The sequence below is a fragment of the Rattus norvegicus genome, chromosome 9 (genome assembly GCF_036323735.1).
Source record: "Rattus norvegicus strain BN/NHsdMcwi chromosome 9, GRCr8, whole genome shotgun sequence".
Lineage (NCBI taxonomy): Eukaryota > Metazoa > Chordata > Mammalia > Rodentia > Muridae > Rattus > Rattus norvegicus.
This window is the reverse complement of record NC_086027.1, coordinates 88,339,576-88,361,756: the sequence shown is the minus strand read 5'-3', so window position 1 is coordinate 88,361,756 and position 22,181 is coordinate 88,339,576. Positions and strand designations below refer to the sequence as shown.

Sequence of the window (22,181 nt, the reverse complement as noted above, 5' to 3'; positions counted from 1 at the left end):
ATTCTTACCTTTGATATACCATGACGTTTAAGAAAGTCTTGTCTTCTTAAGAAGATTTCTGTGGTGGAGCAAGACTGTCAATCCTTATAATATCCTTCTTTAATGAGCTTTCTGCAATGGAAGGTCACAGAGTTTAATGGGATTAATTTGGCTGACACAGCCAAGTTTAAACGGAAATGTTGCGCCTGCGCTAGCCGGTGTAGATTGTGGCAGGCAGGAACTTGAATCCTGCCAATTTTGTGCAGGAGTGTGGCTCTGTCAGTGATGATTTTGGCTGAAAAGTAAGTTTCAAGTGCTGGTTCTTGAGACGACAGATAGATGGGTTCAATTAGATATTTCCGGGCTTTTATGGGGAACAAACTCCTCGACACTTCCAGGATCTCCCGGGTGACCTGGGAGACCCACTTACAATGCGTACGGGGCAATCTGATTTAGGAGATGTAGGCTTCCCTGGGATTAAACTTCCTGTTATGGATGCAGCCTTGTGCTCCACGATTTTTCTGCTCTTCTTTCTCCCTTCACTTTCCTTTTTTTTTTTTTTTTTTTTTTTAAGATTTTAGGGACTTTATTTTCCTTCCACCACCCCCACCCCCTTGCTCAGGTGTCTGCAGAGCAGCTCAGGACCACTCAGTGGTGGCTCCAACCCACTCAGTGGCCTGTGCTGTGGGAGCTGCTGAGCAGTCCTCAGTGGCTGGCTGCGCACTCCAGTCTTCTGTGAGGAACTGCTGGATGGGCATCTGCACACCCTCAGACCAGTCAGCCACCTCAGAACGAGCAGCAGTGAACTAGGTGCTAGTGCAGTCCACTCACCCTGGAATTCCTCCTTGGTCACAGCCTTCTCAGCAGCAGCCTGCTCTTCCTTCTCAGTCTCCCCTGGGTCTCTGTAGAAGTAAAGATCAGGCAGAACCTCCCATGGGTGCTCACAGCAGATAGTACCTCGTATGCAGAGTACTTCCCGGGCCAGCATCCATTACATCAAGCCCACTGAATGAGCTTCCTTTTTGTTGCATGGGATGGCAAAGTCCACATAGCGCAGGGGAGAATCTGTTTTACACAGAGCAATGGTGGGCAGGTTGACATAAGAGGCCTCTGTGAGGGGCTGGTAGTCAGCCCCAGGATCGGTCACCACTAGAAGCCGTGACTCCCTGAAGGTTGCTTGGATCTGGTTAGTTAAGATCCCAGGTATGAAGTGGCCAGCAATTAGAGTGGCTCCTGTAGCAGCAGCAAACTTCAGCATAGCTCTCTGGCCAGCGTTCCTGGAGATGACACTGACATCAGCAGGATTCTCAATAGCAACAATAGTGAGAGCTGCGAGCAACGGCTTCTCCCAGGTCCGTTTAAGATTTATGATGCAGATACCGTCACTTTTCCTTTTGTAGATGTACTTCTCCATCTGAAAGTCAAGGTTGGTGCCACCTAAGTGGTTTCCCGCAGCAGGGAATTTGAGGACATCCTCCTCCATCTGCAGGCTCCGGACATTGTTTCCCTTTTAAGCGACAATGGGAACCAAGAACAACGCCGTGTGGACCCGTCCCCAGGTAGTGCAGAAATGAAAGGTTTCACTTTGCATTTTGTACGGACTTAAGATCAATACCTTTTTATGGGTGACCCACATGCCTGGAAGGTGTGGCGATGTCATCAAACACCTTAAGGTCTCTGTAATAGGCACTAGAGCAGTGGCGCTCAACCTTCCTAAGCTGTGACCCTTTAATATAGTCTCTCGTGTTGTGGTGACCCCGCCAACCATAAAGTTCTTTCCATTGCAACTTCAGACCTGTAAATGTTCTACTGTTATGAATTGTAATGTAAATAACTGTGTTTTTGGATGGTCTTAGGCAACCCCAGTGAAAGAGTTATTTGAGTCTTAGAGGGGCTGAGGCTCACAGGTTGAGAACCGCTTCACTAGAACAGGTTGGGCCTGTGCTCAAATCACTCAAGACAGCTTCTGCCTCAGACAGGCAGCTGTCATTGATTCTTTGCTCATGAGGTCCCTGAGTTGGGGGCTGAATCAAGCCCTTTAAAGAGTACCTACTGCATAGGTAGGCATTGGGTAGAATAACGGAAGTGTTCAATGTGAATTATCGGTATCATATATCAATATGAGTTACCAGTAAGGCATGGATGGTATCTTCTCTACCTCTTTTGCCTTATCCATAGTCTAGGCTTCCTGGCTTTGAGTTAAATGAATTAGGAAAGAGAGGGCTATGGAGACCAAACGATGGCACGGAGTATGTCTTCCTAAGACACAGAAGAGTGGAGTCAAATTGCCTTTAGGTTTGGAGATGGACACAAAGCAGATGGTGCTACTTTGCAGTGTCAAGTAAGGAGAGGAACATGTCTGGAGGTGAAAGTAAGGGGGCTGGAGAGGTGGCTCAGTGGTTAAGAGCTCTGACTGCTCTTTCAGAGGTCCTGAGTTCAAATCCCAGCAACCACATGGTGGCTCCCAACCATCTGTAATGAGTTCTGGTGTCCTCTTCTGGTGTGTCTGAAGACAGCTACAATGTACTTATATATAAAAAGTAAATCTTTAAAATAAAAAAGAAAGTGAGGAAGTTCATAGGTAGATACTTAGGGCACCAATGGGACATTTAGTACAAATATCAAGCCAGTGAACACAGGGATTGGGAAAAGAACCTTTTATTTACTTATAGAAGCTATTAAAAAACTGGACGATGGTATGAGCTTGATAGTTTATTCTGGATATATACTCTTATTCATTTTTTAAAATAAAATTTAAATAAATAAATTCTCTTATTTATTTTTACTTTATGTGCATGAGTGTTTTGTGGGCATATATGTCTGTGTATTACATGCGTGCCTGGTACCCATGGAGGCCAGAAGAGGGCATCAAATTCCCTAGAACTTGAGTTAGAGATCGTTGTGAGTCGCCATGTGGTTGGTGGAAATTGAATTCCAGTCTTCTGGAAAATCAACTAGTGCTTGTAACCACTGGGCCTATTTAAGGTATATTTATATAATATAATATGATATAATTAAATAATATAATTAAACATCCCCCTCTTTTACCCCTTCAAACCCCTGCATGTATTCTTTCTACTCTCTTTCAAATCCATGGACCTTGTTTTTCACTAATTTTTATTTCATGCACACATCTTTAATAGCATGTAATTTCCTTATTTTTGTCTGCTAGCATTTGAGGCACTTTAAACTAAATGCTTTTTCTTCCTGGAGGACATTTATGTTATAATTTTGGAAACAATTCTGTTGGCAGGAGTTTTCCTCTAAGGATTTGACCCTGATTTGTTGATCTGTATTTTACCTTAACCATCGGCAAAGTCAACGAAACTACCTTTCCTGGAACTTAGAAGTTCTAATTATGCAACACTATATTTCTTATTAATTCATTGATGAGAAATTAAAAGTTCCCTTTAAAAGAGCTGGGCAGAGGGTGAGCCTGTTAAAGTTGTCAGCTCTAGATACAAGTTTTTGGGGAATGGTGATCTGGGGAGAAAAAAGGAAAATTAAAAAAAATCAGGAGAGAATGAATGACAAACTAGCACTGGTAGAAAATGTACATTTAACATCAGAGAATAGCAATCAGATTATAATCCAACTGTCAGTTGGAAAATAAAAAGGTGTTGGTTAAAGATCAGATCCTTTTAACATTTGGGTGATATAAATCAGTCTGTTCTCCTACAGGGTTAACTGAAAGCGTTAATTAGTTACATGTGCTTCTAAAATGAGGAGGGAGTGTTTTTATACAGCTGTGCAGCTTTTCCTAGTCTGATGCCGCAGGCTGTCTCCCCATGCTTTACATTCCCCACGCATTTCCTTTGCTCTCAAGGACTTCTTTAAGTTGTCTTACTGCTGCGGCTCTGCAGGGGATGACATCTTTTAATTCCATCTATCAAATATCTTCGTTTGACTTTTGATTTTTGACAGGCATTTTTGGTAGAGTTAAATATTTCCCTTGACATAACAACAACAACAACAACAGCAGCAGCAACAACAACAGCACCAACACCACAAGTTACTGCCTGGGAAGTGAACTCTTTTCTGGCCCTCACTGCTAGGGAGAACTCAGTGATCATTCAGTTTGGGGCTATTGGGTAACACTGTTTTGGGTCCTTTAGGATGTAGCATTTATGTTCAGTTTCTACAGGATTGACTGATGTGGTTGGCTGCAGGTATCTCATCTACCACATTTAGAAACATTTCAACCACAACTTATTCTACCTCATACTTTCAATTTCTCTCTTCTCATACAGGGGCTCCCATAGAACTTAATAAATCTTTTGGTCCTGTCCCACAGCGCTCAAGGCTGCCATTATTTTTAGCTTTGGCCCTAAAATAAATTTCTCTCCTGTTTTCTTGCAGTGACCAATCTGTGTGTATGTGCACACACACATGTTCCTGTTTGATGGTGTGTGTGTGTGTGTGTGTGTGTGTAGGTGTGTGTGTGTTTGTGTATGTGTAGGTGTGTGTGTGTTTGTGTGTGTGTGTAGGTGTGTGTGTGCGTGTGTGTGTGTTTGTGTGTGTGTGTAGGGGTGTGTGTGTGTGTGTAGAGGTGTGTGTGTGTGTGTGTGTGTGTGTGTGCATGCGTGTGTGTGCGCGCACGTGTAGGCCAGAGGACAATCTGAGGTGTTGTTATGTTGTTATTCAGTGTTCACCTTTTGTTGTTGTTTTGACATAGACATTTTCACTGGCCTGTAATTTACCAGGTTGGCTAAGCTGGCTGCCCAGTGAATCTTTGGGGTCCCCCTGTCTCTGCTTCTGCAGTGTTGAGATTACAAGCATGCAATCATGCCCATTTTTTATATGTGGGTTCTGGGGAGCCAACTCGGGTCCTTCTGTTCCAAAGGCAAACGCTTCACCAAAGACATTGTCTCTCCATCCTTCTTGGATCCATTTTCTTTTTTCTTTTTTCCCCCTCTTTATTAACTTGAGTATTTCTTATTTACATTTCGATTGTTATTCCCCTTCCTGGTTTCCGGGCCAACATCCCCCTAATCCTTTCCCCTCCCCTTCTATATGGGTGTGCCCCTCTCCATCCTTCCCCCATTACCACCCTCTCCCCAACAATCACATTCACTGGGGGTTCAGTCTTGGCAGGACCAAGGGCTTCCCCTTCCACTGGTGTTCTTACTAGGATATTCATTCCTACCTATGAGGTTGGAGCCCAGGGTCAGTCCATGTATATAGTCTTTGGGTAGTGGCTTAGTCCTGGAAGCTCTGGTTGGTTGGCATTGTTGTTCATATGGGGTCTCGAGCCCCTTCAAGCTCTTCCAGTCCTTTCTCTGATTCCTTCAATGGGGGTCCCGTTCTCAGTTCAGTGGTTTGCTGCTGGCATTCGCCTCTGTATTTGCTGTATTCTGGCTGTGTCTACATCTGGCTCCTGTCGGCCTGCACTTCTTTGCTTCATCCATCTTGTCTAATTGGGTGGCTGTATATGTATGGGCCACATGTGGGGCAGGCTCTGAATGGGTGTTCCTTCTGCCTCTGTTCTAAACTTTGCTTCCCTATTCCCTGCCAAGGGTATTCTTGTTCCCCTTTTAAAGAAGGAATGAATCATTCACATTTTGGTCATCCTTCTTGAGTTTCATGTGTTCTGTACATCTTGGGTAATTCAAGCATTTGGACTAATAGCTACTTATCAATGAGTGCATACCATGTGTGTTTTTCTGTGATTGGCTTACCTCACTTAGGATGATATTTTCCAGTTCCCTCCATTTGCCTATGAATTTCATAAAGTCATTGTTTTTGATAGCTGAGTAATATTCCATTGTGTAGATGTACCACATTTTCTGTATCCATTCCTCTGTTGAAGGGCATCTGGGTTCTTTCCAGCTTCTGACTATTATAAATAAGGCTGCTATAAACATAGTGGAGCATGTGTCTTTGTTATATGTTGGGGCATCTTGTGGGTATATGCCCAAGAGAGGTATAGCTGGGTCCTCAGGTAGTTCAATGTCCAATTTTCTGAGGAACCTCCAGACTGATTTCCAGAATGGTTGTACCAGTCTACAATCCCACCAACAATGGAGGAATGTTCCTCTTTCTCCACATCCTCGCCAGCATCTGCTGTCACCTGAGTTTTTGATCTTAGCCATTCTCACTGGTGTGAGGTGAAATCTCAGGGTTGTTTTGATTTGCATTTCCCTTATGACTAAAGATGTTGAACATTTCTTTAGGTGTTTCTCAGCCATTCAGCATTCCTCAGCTGTGAATTCTTTGTTTAGCTCTGAACTCCATTTTTTAATAGGGTTATTTGTCTCCCTGCTGTCTAACTTCTTGAGTTCTTTGTATATTTTGGATATAAGGCCTGTATCTGTTGTAGGATTGGTAAAGATCTTTTCCCAATCTGTTGGTTGCCGTTTTGTCCTAACCACAGTGTCCTTTGCCTTACAGAAGCTTTGCAGTTTTATGAGATCCCATTTGTTGATTCTTGATCTTAGAGCATAAGCCATTGGTGTTTTGTTCAGGAAATTTTTTCCAGTGCCCATGTGTTCCAGATGCTTCCCTAGTTTTTCTTCTATTAGTTTGAGTGTATCTGGTTTGATGTGGAGGTCCTTGATCCACTTGCACTTAAGCTTTGTACAGGGTGATAAGAATGGATCCATTTTCGACTTGGGGCAGCTTTCTCTTTCATCTCTTCTGTGATGCCAACCACATCTGGCAATGCTGGCTTTTCAGCCACAGAGGGCTGGGCTTACTGCTGCATGCTTTTGAGGGTCTAGGTTTAATTCCTAACACCTAAAAATATATGTAAGATAGATATAAGATAGATATATATATAAATGCAAATATATACTATTATATAAATATTATATATATAGTCAAATATAAAAGCAACTTAATAAGAAAGGGTTTATTTTGACTCACAAATTGAGGGTATCGTCCATAACGGTGGGCAACATGTTGTGGTGAGGACGGTGCTAGCTGTAGAGGTAAGAACAGGAAACTGCTGGCCACACTAAGTCTGAGAAGCATGATGCTTTGTTTGCTTTCTTGTCTATATCTAATCTGGGATTCTAGCCCAGAGGTGCATTCCTCAGGAAACATCAGGATATGAAGATCATGGATATGAAATAAAACTTTGAGCATTTATTTAATTTTCTATCCATACTGGTTAATCTTGTCAGCTTGATGAGTCTAGAATTACCTAAAAGAAAGCTATGGGGGATTCTCTTCTCTTGATTATGTTAATTGAGACAGTAAGACATTCCCCCATCCAGTATAAACCGGGTGATTCCCTAGCTGGGATCCTTAACTATATAAATGGACAATGGGGATGCGTAGATGCAGACATTTATAGCTCATGCACTGTGACCATGTCCTGCTGCAGGACTGCCCTTCCATGATGGATTGGACCCTTGAACTGTGAGCTAGAGGAATCTTTTTCTACCTCAAGATTACTGCTTGAGTTCCTGCACATTATTCATTCTGTCATAGCAAGAGGAAAACGAAATTAATAATTCCTCCCAGAGAATCTGTATGGTTTTGCCAACACACATAGAGAAGATGCTTGGTAATATGGGACGAATTGATGTTCGTCCCATGTTAGATGGCTGACCTTGTATATTGAAGTCAATTACCATCTCGCTTTCCTAATTCTGCATTTAACTCTGTACAATATTGGCTTCTGGGAGAATGCATGTAGGACATGAACCAAAATATCTGTGAAACAAGTTCAAATATGACCTCTAGTAACTACATGACCTTGAGAAATTTCCTACTCAATTTCATCACTTAGATTGAGACTAAAAGGATCTAAGCATAATATATTATTATTATGAGAAGCAAGTATCTCTGTGGAATCTTCCATTTTAAGTAAAAAGAAGTTTAAAATTTGGCTCAATGGATTTGCAGGTGAAATGGATGTCTACAAAATCAGTAAATTAAAAAAAAAGCCTTATCTCGCACCACACATTTCAGATACATAAAATGACAGTATTCATATTAAAATTATGAAACGAGAGAGGTTTTTTTAAAAATAAATACCAGAATATTTTATTAAATGCCAAATTTAGACATGACAAAGGGAAAATTACAAACTTGAGTATGGAATGTTTGAGAACTCTAGAGAAGTAAAATAGACCATGAGCAGAACTGAAGGGTTATGTGAATGCGTTTTCAACTATAAGGAAAAAAAAAGCAGAGAAACGTCAGAGACTATAATAAATTAGTGAGAGAAGAATCTCTCTCTCTTTCTCTCTCTCACATACACACACACACACACACACACACACACACACACACACCCCTGCCCCTCCCTCCAAACAAAGAAAAAATCGAGACTTTGCTGAACAGAACGTCTAACAGTTATGGTGAAAAGATGTGGGGCCAGACAGATGGCTCGGTCTGTCTGGAAAGTGCTTGCCGCTCTTTCAGAGGACTTAGGCTTGATTCTCAGCACCCACATAGCATCTGATCAGTGACTCCAGCTCATGGAATTTGATACCTTCTGGCCTTCTTGGGCACTGCTCACAGATGATGAACAGACATCGTGCAAAAATCCCATTGCTGTGTTTCATAAAGACTAGTGAAAACATAAGGGGATGCATACCTTATAACTGCAGCATTCTGGAGATTGAGCCAGGAGGATCATGAACTTGAAGCTATCCTTCACTATATAATGAGACCGTGGCTCAGAAAAAGAGAAATAAAACGAAAATAGTGGATTCAGTGTTCTTACTGTTGTTCTAACACTCCAGAGGTGGCGTAGGAGGATCAGGAGTTTAAGGGCATCCTCAGTTAGAGAGTGAGTTCAAGGCTTCCCTGGAAGATTTAAGATTCTGCTCTTGGTAGTTTTGACTATCAGCTTTACACAGCTTAGAGTCATGTGACAGAAATTTCCTAGACAAAATTGGTCTGTGGGGAAGTCTTTAGGGATTTGTCTTAATTGTTAATTTAAGTAGGAGGCCCTCCCACCATGAACTATACCAGCCTTGTACAGGGAATCTTGGGCTGTAGAAGGAGCCTAGCTGGGTATGAGATGGCGTCAGTCACCAGGCAGAATTCCTTCCCTGGTTTTGGTTTTACTTTATTGCCTGTCAGCGAGCTTCCTAGTTAGAAATAATGCTGCCTTCAAGTTCCTGCTTGAGTTTATGACCATTGACTTCCATCAGTGATGAACAATGACCTGAACTATAAGCCACAGAAATCCTTCTTGCCCTCAGTTGCTATTGGTCACAGTGTTTTATCACAGCAACAGAGACAAGCCAGAACAAAGCTGGTTTGAAAAAATCAAACAAAAACAAGCACTTGGATATAGGGAGAGAACATTCTTTTTATGTGAAGGAAAATAAATGATATAGATTTTTTTTTCCTTCAAGGAAATTTGGCAATTTGTGGTAAAATGTAAAACACACATATTCATGAGAAGTAATTTTCACTTCTAGAAATATGTATATGTTTAGAAATGAAAACAATGAAAGTAGCAACCACTAATTCAAATGTAGCTTTGGTACAATGAATGCTTCAGGCTGAATTCTTGTACCATACACTCTGTATTGTATATTTAAACACCAGGACATTTTTCAAGAAGTTCTGAAAAGCAGAATGAAGACAGTAAATATGAACCAAACCATAGGAGTAGTGACATCAGTTTCTATCATGAATACATCCTGGTTTTATGATGGTATGGTATGTTATGTAAGAAAACAAACATTATAAATAATGCGATTCACAAACAACAAATGCATTAAATTTGTTTCATTGTTGACTGTGGATTGAAACAATAGCCCGCACCTAAGGAAACACAGATTCAAATATTAGGTGACTTACTGTTTCATAAGGATGAGAAAGAGCGATATTTTGAACACATTGAGACATGTTATGTCAATTGCTAAGTCATCTAGCGAGGATAACAGTTGCTATAGCAATCCAGAGAAGGAACCCATTACATGCTAGCTTTTGTATCAGGCATTCTCTTATTCCTGCTGCCCTGAATTTCTCCAATTTCTATATCTAATGTTACCTATGTGGTCCAGGACTACAGCTATGGCTGTTGACTCATCGGTTATGTAACTGAGGCGTCCATTTCCTCTGGCTCAGGTTTAAGTTCCTATTGTTCCTTTCCAATTACCTTAAATAACTACAGACCACAGACACTGGAGAGAAATGAGGTTCTTTTACCCATAAGACCTGCTGACCCTGTTTCTAGAAACATACTTTATCAATAAGAAGTTTCCTTTACATGATCAAAATGTGAATGCTTCACTCCTTCTTTAAAAGGGGAACAAGAATACCCTTGGCAGGGAATAGAGAGGCAAAGATTAAACCAGACACAGAAGGAACACCCATTCAGAGCCTGCCCCACATGTGGCCCATGCATATACAGCCACCCAATTAGACAAGATGGATGAAGCAAAGAAGTGCAGGCCGACAGGAGCCGGATGTAGATCTCTCCCGAGAGACACAGCCAGAATACAGCAAATACAGAGGCGAATGCCAGCAGCAAACCACTGAACTGAGAATAGGACCCCCGTTGAAGGAATCAGAGAAAGAACTGGAAGAGCTTGAAGGGGCTCGAGATCCCATATGTACAACAATGCCAAGCAACCAGAGCTTCCAGGGACTAAGCCACTACCTAAAGACTATACATGGACTGACCCTGGACTCTGACCTCATAGGTAGCAATGAATATCCTAGTAAGAGCACCAGTGGAAGGGGAAGCCCTGGGTCCTGCTAAGACTGAACCCCCAGTGAACTAGACTGTTGGGGGGAGGGGGACAATGGGGGGAGGATGGGGAGGGGAACACCCGTAAAAAGGGGAGGGGAAAGGATTAGGGGGATGTTTGCCCGGAAACCAGGAAAGGGAATAGCACTCGAAATGTATATAAGAAATACTCAAGTTAATAAAAAAAAAAAAAGAAGTTTCCTTTACAATCTAAACAGGACACTACAGTATACTGCTAAGGGCAGACTCTGAGCTACATTTTAATACCAGCAACCCCACTTCTTAGCTGTGTGATGTTGACAGTCTATGGTCACCTGAGTTTTTATCCCATTCTAAATAATCTAGAGACAACTGAACTTTCTCCATGGACTTTCAATGAAGACCAAAGGAGTCAATATATGCTACAAAGTATTTAGTATAGTGGCTGACACAAATAAAAGTCTTAGATTATAGCTGCTAGAAGAAGCTTTAGTTATTAGGTATTTCCGGAGGTCCCTTCCTCATCATGGAACACTGTATTTATGCAGGGTTGTCAATTCTGGATAACCCTAACAGATAATGTGGCAGATTAAATCACATGTTAGCCTCTGGCACGTTTATTTTAAAAATCAGCTTGACTCTTTGCTGTTGGCTTTCAGTATCAATTTAAGCTGTACTTATAATTGGGCAATGCAGCTCTGGTTTCAGGACTCAGCTGGACAAATATGGAAGCTACTCTGGGAGGAGCAAGAGAGACATCAGCAAGTTTTGATGGAAACAAACGAAACAAATAAACAGAAGCAGCAAAACACATTTTCTGAGGCTATTTGACGGGCTAATAAAAGTAGTTTGATAATGGCTAGTTTTATTATCAACAAAAGAGTTCAACTTAGTTTTTTTTCCTGTGATGAGATCTGTCTACATATCTAGGCTGGACTCAAACTTGAGATCCTCCTGCTATGACCTCCCAAGCACTGGAACTGCAGGTTATGTGCCATTAGGTCTAATTTTAAAAGAGTGCAATGAGGTCTCAGAAATTTGGCATACTTCTTTTAATTGGTTGTCATGGAAACAGATGAAAAGAGCCATGAAAGACAGGATGCTAAAAAAAATAGAATGAGAAACTAAGTTTGTAAGAGCACAAGAGAGCTTACCTAACTGTCTCCATGGTTGATAGGGTAAGAATGTCTTTATCAGAAGCCATGCTGAAATCAAAACCCCATTGGGACTTAATAAGAGGATTCGGTCACGAGGACAGAGCCTTCATGAGTGGGTTCATCCATTCATGGGTCAATAGGCAAGTAAGTTGTGTCATCATTTCAAGAGTGGCTTTGTGGTAAGATGGAGTTTGGCCTTATCTCTCACATGCACTCACTGTCTGGCCTATTTTCCCTGGGACTGTGCCAAGAATACCTACCTACAAGACGTTGTATAACAGAGCTGGCCTTTCAGCCTTGGCCTTCCAAGGTTCCAACATTGTAAGAAAAAACTCCTTTTATAAGTTGCCCCATCTCAGGCTTTCTGTTCTATTATAGAAGCAGAAAATAAACTAGGGCAATGGTCTCCCTTTGTTTTAAAACAGATGCTTATCCAACATAAATCCTGGTGTTTGAATAAATATAGAAGAACAGAATATAGAGAAATAAAGACTATTTTCCTTCTGAATGAATATTGTATATTTTGTTGACTACAATCACTAGACATTTTCTAGACCCCAAGGAGGCACATTTTGTGATATTGCCTGTTGCATAGTTACTGTGATTACTAATTTACATGGTTAATTTGGCTTCTTTTGAATATATTGATTATATGCTCCTTAGGGAGAAAACATAGGTTATCTCATTGGGGTTAGATGTTTCCTAACAGTCTAGTAAGCTCCATGCTTAATGCAGACACATTTATCAGAAAAGGCCAGAAAACCATTAACTTCATGACTTCTGAGAGTGAGCTTCATTGTAAGATTGGATCGAAAGCCATAGGATTCAGAAATGCATTTCATGTTGGAAAACAGTCATCTGAGTGTTGACGTGTGCTCACTAACTTTGCCTCTCAGTTTCAAGCAAACTATATGTCAGATTGACTGGATGTGAAGCCAGAGTTCACACAGCCAAGCACACCAATCTGTGACTCATTTCCTTCAGTTCCTGACTCATAATTCTTCCTTGTTCATTCAGAGCTAGGCAAGAAGTTTCAAGATAAACTTCCTTGAAGTGCCTGGTATTCTTTTCTAAGGAGATAGAGAGACACCTAGTAACACTTCCATTGTCTTTCACACATGTATTGCCTTTGATGGGCAGCACTGTGTCTAACCATCGAATACTACCCACAGGGTTCAAGCATCTTTTTTCTTAGTTTCCATTCTTCCAAGCATGTTCTCCATCAGTCTCCAGGATGACGCAAATTAACTTTCTTGGAACCAATCAGAAGATCCTCTCTGTGGGAAACTAGCAAATCTGAGCCAAATCAACGTTTCCTTTTAATTTGGTTCCCTTTCCATGTTTTCTTTCCATTAGCTACTTGCCAGGGACCCCACCCAGTTGGGAGATTCAGTTTGCAATTCCAGTGTTACTTTTCTCCTTCCTTGTATCCTGAGATGTGCCACTGACAGCCAGGTTAGTTACAGAGTGGGGCTGATAGGACCATTCCTAAAGGAACATGGCAGTTGAACTCAAAACAAAGAGTGAATGTTGCAGTAGCAAACTTGGATTCACTCTGTAACCAGAGTGTATAAATGGCATTATCTTGATATCTTTGGGCAAACTTTATTACCTTATCTCAATTCCATGTCTTCTATTTGGGGAAAACAATTTAGGAGGAAATGGGTTGAAAGGACAGGAAAGAATAAAAACTAGGAAAGCATTTTATGCAACTGGGGACTTTAAAAGAAGACAGTACTCGGGGGGATGAAGAGAAAGCTCACCGACTAAAACCAGCTGTGTAAGCTTGAAGACCTGAGTTCAGACTCTCAGCTGTCCACATGAGAGTCAGTGAGGCAGTATACACCCAAAACCCACTGGTCCCACGGTGGTGATGGTAGAGAGAGGATGGGCAGAGACAGGTGGATCCTGGCTGCTGAGCGGCCAGCCATCGTTGCCCAAACGTAAGCTCAAAAACCAAGTGTAGCTCAAAAACTAAGGTGGAGACCATTAACAAAAGAAATCTGAGGTTGACCTTTGACCACCCTCCTCATATGCACAGTTTAGAGCTAATGCAGATATCTTTAAAAAGAATAAAAAGAAGCCAACTCTAAATTGGGGTATATTTTCTAATGGTGACTGTGCTTGTCTGTAATGAACAGACAAGAGTGACTTAGCCGGGGTGAACTGGAATTGTAAGAAGTAAGCCCAGAGAAAACATAGAGCCTTAAGTTCAAGACAGTGTCTATCTTGGCTTATTCTATGAGTCGACACAAGGTCAGTTCAAAAGAAACCTCCCAGAGGGTCTCCTGTAGAACACAGACAGCTTTATTTGGTGAGCATTTCAAACTCTCAACTGACACTCAGAAGCACATAGCAGAAGATGGAATTGTGCAATTGGTCTTGAGCAAAATTTGCCAACATACCTTCTTTTTGACACTATTGTAATAAACAGTGATGTTTAGAAAGGACAGCTAAGAATATACTGGAAGTAAAGAAGATATAACTACAAAACAAAGAAGGTATTTACAGGGGTCGGGGTATAGCCTATCAACAAAGGAAATAGATTGCCACCCTGCCCCAACTCAGTCCCAAGGATTGCTTCCACAGAAACTTGTATTTAACTGTGCCTTACATAGTGTGGGTACAGAAGGTCACCTAATGTCAGTATCAGATATTAGGAGACACAGTGAAGGCACTGGAAGGGTCTATATTCACTCTTTCTGAATTGCTCCAAGAAGCTTCTCCATCAAAGGGAATGTCTCTTCTGGTCCAGGTAGATGCTGGGCTATGTCCTTGGCAATGAATTCTTGTGTCATGCTGTGAATATTCTCTAGCCTTTGCAAAATGAATGGTTTTCTCCCTTGTGATGACTCAAAGCAATCTCTTTACGTTTCCTTAGTGATCCTGATATTGATAAAAATCTAGTTTATTCGTTCTTAATCCCAGAGGTCAGATCACAGTGTTCTTCAAAGTGAGTCATAACTGAAAGTTAAATGCATTACCCAGTCCTTAATGAGAAAGTGGGCGTGAGATCTCTCTGTGGTTCATATGATTCACAGGAAATAAATGAAAAGGGCTTGTGGAGCAGTATCAATGGGATCAATTGTGCCTTCTCTCGGTAATTACAAGACCCCAATCTTTGGGCTCATATGGTCAATGAAAGTTCAGTTCCTGTGGCAAACCATTTCACTTAAATGCATGAGCCAATAACTGGAATGTGTGAGCATCTTTCAGCTGCAGGGATTATTATTTTCACTTAGCAATATTGTTTAAATCATAGTACATCCTAAAAAGTTTCCAGGGTCTTAAAGTACTGTGGGATTGGCAGCTATGGCAGATAACTGGCCTGATGTTGGAATCTGGAAACCTGGGGGGTGGGGGGATGATTGAAAATCTTATCAGGCTGAAGTGGAAATTTCTGGTTTCTTTGGAAACTCAGTTGTGTCATGTGACGTTTTTCTGGACGCTGTCTTGTGAGAGGATGTTTTGCTGAAACAGATGCTTGAGATTGTGCATGATGTTTAGAAAGAAAATAATTATAACCTCATAGACAGTGAGAAGATGCTCTTTTTAAAAATTATTTATTTTAATTTCATGTGCATTGGTGTTTTGCCTGCATATATGTCTGTGTGAGCTCATCAGATCTCCTGGAACTGGAATTACAGATAATTGTAAGCTGCCATGTGGTTACTGGGAATTGAACCCAGATTGTCTGGAAAAGCAGTCACTATTCTTAACCACTGACCCATCTCTCCGGCCCTTGAGAGGATACGCTTGTATTGCAATGTCTTGCAACTTTACTGGTCTTAGCTGGTCTTCACTTCATAGCGAGAAATGCACCAAAGAACTTCTTGTGGTATTCTGACTGATTCTTGCCACTTACACTGACTGGTGCCAATTCAGTGGAGCCTTGTGGTTTCTGCTGGATGAAGCCACTGATACTGATTTGTTTGTTGTTTGCTATTGGACTGGACTGTTGATATCCTGACAACAAAGATTGGAATCACCCAAAAAACTACTTCTAAATAGGTCCACAATTCTCTTTTCCTATTAACATTCTTTTTCGCTACCTGGTCAGTGGGCTAAAAGGGAGGTTGAAGCATTTAAGAACCCTAATTAAAGTAGATTTTGAAGAGTCTAAGCATATATCAAGCCATTTTATATCTCAGATAGACAGCGGCAGAAAGTTTGGTTTGTGAATTTATAATGAACATCAACTGACTCTGTTGTGACTTTGAGCAAACACGTTCCTTCCATTTGATACAATGCTATTACCTCATGTTGCTATTCTCCAATCATTTCAGCTTGTACTTACAGTCTAGGAATAGTCCCAAAAGGCAGTGGGATTTCATTTACAACAAAATACCAGAGTAAGAAATGAACTAAGAATTTTACTCCTCTCCTTTAGAAGAGAACTTAAGATTGTGAAGAAAAATTGAGACAATGAAAGACACAGAATTTTTTATGTACAGTCACAGTGTCTGTGCTTGTCACAGTGTTGAGAAAAAAATGTCTGAAATATTTTAGGTCCTTTAAGAACTATTTGTTCTTCCTAGACATTCAGTTTGCAGCCTGAAACCATATGTGGATAAAATAGTGCCAGTTCATATAGAAACAGGAGATCATGAGACCATTCCTGCCTTCTGCCAACTGAGCAGAGGTGCTGGGCAGAAATTGCTTCCGTTAAATAGAAATATCTTAGGGCCACTAAGGAAGGAACCCACATTTTTTGTTTAGTTACATTTTAAAAAATTAATTAGGAAAAATAAAAACTCACTGAAGAGAGGGCTGGGGAACCTCTCTTTAAAACAAACAAACAAACAAACAAGCAAGCAAGCAAACGGATCTAGGGTTATGAATCCTGGGTGCTCACCAGGCAGCTATGAAGCTTTTAAAACATTCACTTGAGCCCTGTGGGGAATCCACAGAATTTGCATTTCTGGAGCAGAGTATGGCATTTGCAACCCATAAGCTCCAGTGTCTACTCAGATGGACAGGTTGGGGGGAGGATGGTTGCCTAGAGATTGGTGATGGATGCGGTCTGAGCTCCTCTTTCCTGTCAGTCATAAGATGTCCATGGCTATGTTTTTAGTTATTGTGTCTCCCTGTGTGAAAGCTTAGGAATAGTTTCAAGGTGCCCATGGTTTACCCATTCCCTGTTTCCTGCTTTCCTCACTGTCTTGGAGAAGACAGAGAGCGTGAATGAATTCTGAAGAAAGGACAGAGCATTGTGGAGGAGGAAGGACTCAGAGACCTTGATGACGTGTCAGGATGACCTGGGTGAGTTAGTTCAGTTTACGATGTTTAAGATGATGTAGGAGTAAAGGAAGTAGAACCAAAGATTTCAGATGCAAGATGAAGGCACAGGTGTTGGTGTCTTACTCGGTGTAGCGTGGTTCCTCTGAGGAATGAGTTATGGGAGGTGAGCTATTTTCTCGGTTGGAAATACTCAAAGCATCTGTGAGTTTCTTAATGACTTCAGAGATCCGGGCCCTTTTCATTGTCCCACATCAGCTTTAGTGAGTTTGTCTTTTGTCATTAGGCTTGTTCCTCATGGTCACAAGATGGCAGCCTATAGGATTTTAAAGCAGGAAGAGAAAAGGACTTAAAGTTAGGAGCTATGGGCTCCTTCTGTAAAAAGCTAAAGTTCTAACAGTCCCACTTTTTGTTTGCCCCTTATGAACTGTTATGAATGTTAGATTGCCATCATTAACTGAAGTAAACTGTACCAGAGTATACAGAGATTTTTTTTGGTCATGAGACCAAATGGTAGGAAAAGTGAAAGGAGCCACAGCTAGCTGTTGGGTACATGGAGTGCTACAGAGGCATGTGATGGTACATTACCATTTCATGGGGCTTACAACACCCAGATAAAAGTATTGTCCTTTTCTATTATTTCTTGCAGACCAGTTGGTGTTCTTAAGGAATCCTCTCTGATAGTTCTGATCCAGGGCATCTGTGGAACATGGTTTTGAGAAAGATGAAAAAATCAGTTCAGCTCAAACTGGCTGAACATAGGAAACCTTCAGAGACATTAAAGCAGTTTGTCTGTAGACTCTTTCCCTAACTAATTCAGTAAAACAGCCAAGACTGAGGGGTTAGCATCCTTTCATGTCTCTAAAGGTAATTTTACTGTTTAGTAAGAAAGCAGTCCCTGGGACAGCTACTGTGGTAGGAAGAAGGTACTGAGCGTTCTATCCTGGCTCCCAGAAATTTTTAGAGGAATGGTTTGAGGGGAGACAAAGTAGAAGAGAAGAAACATTAGTCAGGATAAACACCAACTGATCTACAAGAAAGAACAGAGAGAGGTGATTGTCTTCGTCACTGTTCTATTGCTGTCAAGAGATACCATGGCCAAGGCAACTCTTAGAAAGGAAAGCATTTAATTGGAGCTGGCTTCCAGGTTCATAGGTTTAGTTCACTGTCATCACGGCAAGAAGCCTGGTAGGGAGACAGTGCTGGAGAAGCAGACTGAGAGTTCTTCATCTACATCCACAGGCAGCAGGCAGAGACAGACACTGGGTCTGGCTTGAGCGTCTGAAACCCAAAAGCCCACCCCAAGGATACACTTTCTTTAACAAGGCCACACCTCCTAATCGCTGTCAAATTGTGCCACTCTCAAATAGCCAAGCATTCAAACACATAAGCCTATGGGGGCCATTCTTATTCAAACCAACACCCTAGAAATACATCACAGAATAACTCACTCCTTCCTGGCTTTAGCTATTGGCTTTGAACACAACTTTTAGGCACAGATATTTAAATGTTGTTTTCAAGGTATTCTGTTATTTGTAGTAAAGTATCCAGGAGCACAAATGTATCAATGCTTATGTGTATGTTATAATTAAACACATTCTCATTAATATTAAAATTTCATTGAATCAGACATTCCTGGAATCTTCTGTGTTCATATCTCTAAAACTAAACTTTCCAGTTGATTCTAATGTCTTAATGCAGCCCCAATTCTTCTGCACAGCATTTGTGTGCTGGCTAGTTTTGGTTTGCTTTCTCAGTTGAGGAAATACTCCTACCACACTGTTCTGCTGGCAAGATGGTGGGGAATTATTTTAATTAAGGATTGACGTGGGAGGGCCCAGCTTACTGTGGGCAATGCCACCCCTGTGCTGCCAGCCTTGGATTCTTTATGAAAGCAGGTGAGCCACACGGAGCAAGCCTGTAAGTAGCGTTAGGTACCACTCCATGTTCTTTGCTTTAGTCCCTGCTTCCAGTTCATTCCTTGAGTTCCTGCTCCAACGACCTTTGATGACGATGGTAGAATGAAACACAGAAGTATGAGCCAAATAAACTCTTTCCTCCCCAACTTGCTTTTGGCCATGATGTTTTATCACAGCAATAGAAACCCTAACTAAGACGACAGAGTTTTGGGGGAATCTGAAGAGCCTCTTGTCATCTGTAATGGGTTTAGCATATTAAATATAACCATTTCAAATTCTTACAGTGAGTTTGATGCCACCGTTTTGATAGGACATTTATGTATTTGTAGCTTTCCGTACGACACCAACCTGGCTTCCTGGAACAAGTGTCCTTATGACAAATGTCTGGGTGTTTACACTGAGGCTTCCAAACTGTCAGCTAAAGAGCTAAGAACGTGTTAGTTTGAGCAAAGTGTGCGCCATGCACGCCATCAGCCCACTGCTATGCCGATGTTCAGCAGCAGGCACAGGCTTGCTCTGGATGTTGCTAGCTGTAGTTTCTTGTCAGGGAAACAATGAAAAAGTGATGACATGTGGGTAAATTAAAGGAAGAGGTTAAAGTCCCATGCTGCCAACTGACACCTTCTGTGTGCAAGACCGTGCTGATAGAGAGGGCACAAAGATCAGAAAGAAAGAAAATAAAAACAAAACAAAACAGTTCTATATTCAGGGGGAAAATAACATGTGGTAAGTACAAATCGTGTTTTATAAGTCATGTAGCATTCAAAAGCTGTGATAATCAATGCAAATGACTTTCAAATACACAGTGGGAGAACTCTGTGTATTTTTTTCCTTAAATTGGATTTTTTAAATTTACATTTCAAATGTTATTCCCTTTCCCGGTTTCCTGTCCATAAACCCATCCCCCCTCCCCATTCTGGTATGAGGGTGTTCTCCCACCCAACCACCCACCCCTTCCCGCCTCCCTGCCCTGACATTCCCCTACACTGGGGGGTTCATCCTTGGCAGGACCAAGGGCTTCTTCTCCCATTGGTACGCAACAAGGCTATCCTCTGCTACCTGGATCCATGGGTCAGTCCATGTATAGTCTTTGGGTTGTGGTTTAGTCCCTAGGAACTCTGGTTGGTTGGTATTGTTGTTCTTATGGGGTTGCAAGCCCATTCAGCTCCTTCAATCCTTTCTCTAACTCCTCCCAATGGGGACCCCGTTTTCAGTTCAATGGTTGGCTATGAGCATTCACTTCTGTGTTTGTCAGGCTCTGGCAGAGCCTCTCAGAAGACAGCTATATCAGGCTCATGCAGGAGTATTCTTAACAGACTGCCCTTTGATTGCACCAGAACTTAGTCACACAGACTTTTCAGAAACCTACCTTCTTATATATAGTTAGTAGATGAGCAGAAGGATTGAACATTATACAAGTTTAAAAAGAGCATTATTGTTTGAAGTCCTGGATAGAACTTCCTGTTTGTTTGTTTGTTTGTTTGTACTATATCTTAGTATTCACTGGCTTCCCTGATGGGTAAAACCAGGATAACAATACAACAATACAATAGAGTCTATATGCCTTAGTCAGTTAAGGCGTTTGTCACGAGAAATTGGCTCATGTTATTATGGAAATCATGCAGTCTGTCTTATGAAATGTTTGGAAAATCTTGGAAAACCAGGTCTGTAAGGCTAAACCCAAAGGTCAAGAAACAGGCAACACTACTAGTGTTGGGGTTAAAAATCCCCATTTCTTTGGCTCTAAATTCTGTGTTCTTTCTGCCTCCCACTCTGTGAAATTGGTGCTGGTCCACCACACTTCATGAGCTTTTGATTCACATTTTTTTTTAATCATTACTTATCTCTCCTGGCACATGTTACAGCATCATCTTTCTGTGCGAACTTGTCATCTGTGTCAGATATGATAAGTCTCAAGGAAACTTCCCAAGCTTCAGAGAGGAGCTGTGGAGAGTGCTGTTGTAGTGAGCAAGTGTGGGTGAGATGAGGGGCCTGCTGATTATATAGGGCTGCAGCACTGATGTATCTGAGGTGAATGGACTGTTCTCCAGAGACACTGGGATCCCAGGGATGCAACAGCCTCTTGCCCACAGTCAGCAGACTGCACACTGCTGTGCACCATGTTTCTTTGGAAAAACACTAAGCAAGGCTTTCTTTCGGGGCCTCGCAAGATCCCATGTCCATATTCCCTTGTAATGAATTATGGTTGGAAAATAGAAACAGCAGGACATCTGGCTAAACGTAGAGTCAACATCTGGCATGAGGTGTGTTCCTACCAGGAGCTCTGGGTACCTCTGTGAGAGATATTTATGGCTTCTCTGCTTGGTATCCTTGCAAATGGACAATTGCTGTGGTTAATAGGTGTATCTTTATCCTAACAAGAAGCCAAGAATTCCAATTTATGAGTAAAATAGCTTGTTTCACAAGCTTCTAATTATTTAACATGCCTGTTCTCTTGTACTTTTCAATCATAGAAGTTTCTTTGAAGGACTGAAGAAGTGCATTGACAGTTAAGAGCTCTGACTGCTCCTCCAGAGGACCTGGGTTTCATTACTAGCACTCACATGGCAACTCACATATCACCTGTAACTAAAGTTCCAGGGGAACCGATGTCATTATATGGCTTCTAAGGGCACCACACACACATAGTGCACAGGTATACATGCAGGCAAAGCACCCATATGTGTAAAATTGAAAACCACTTTCAGAGACCATGTTATGCATTTAACTTTGTAAATATGCCCTATTATCTCAGTAGTATAAAGTCAAAGAACTGGAATTACAAGGTCAGAATGTAAGACTTGAAGATCATTCCACATAGGCTTTATATATTTTATATAACATTTACTTTATAATATATAACACATATATAGTATGCAATAGTTACTGGTATTATGAAACATGATCAACTTCATGGTAAATGCATACAGCAGGATTTGTTTTCTTTTATTGGATTTTTTTTATTTACATTTCAAATGTTATTCCTTTTCTAGGTTTCCCTATCTCACTCCCTTCCCCTTCTCCTATCCACTCCCCCTTCCTGCTCCCAACACCCCCGCCCCCCCCCCCCCCATTCCCCAGTTGTGGTTTGCCCTGAAGTTATCTGTATTTTGATGCTAATTCCACTGCCCCAAGGACAGCTGCCTAGTCATGTGACTTCACCAGAACCTCCCCATTGAATTTGTAAAAGTACAGGTGAGGGGCAGGTACAGGATAGAAGGAGGCCCACCATTGGAGGAGAAGGAA

At 41.5% G+C, this 22,181-nt stretch overlaps 1 pseudogene; it reads right to left on the bottom strand.

The window, feature by feature from the left end:
- Positions 1-617: 617 nt before the first annotated feature.
- Positions 618-22,181, bottom strand: part of Rpsa-ps11 (ribosomal protein SA, pseudogene 11) — a 43,075-nt pseudogene continuing 21,511 nt past the window's right edge.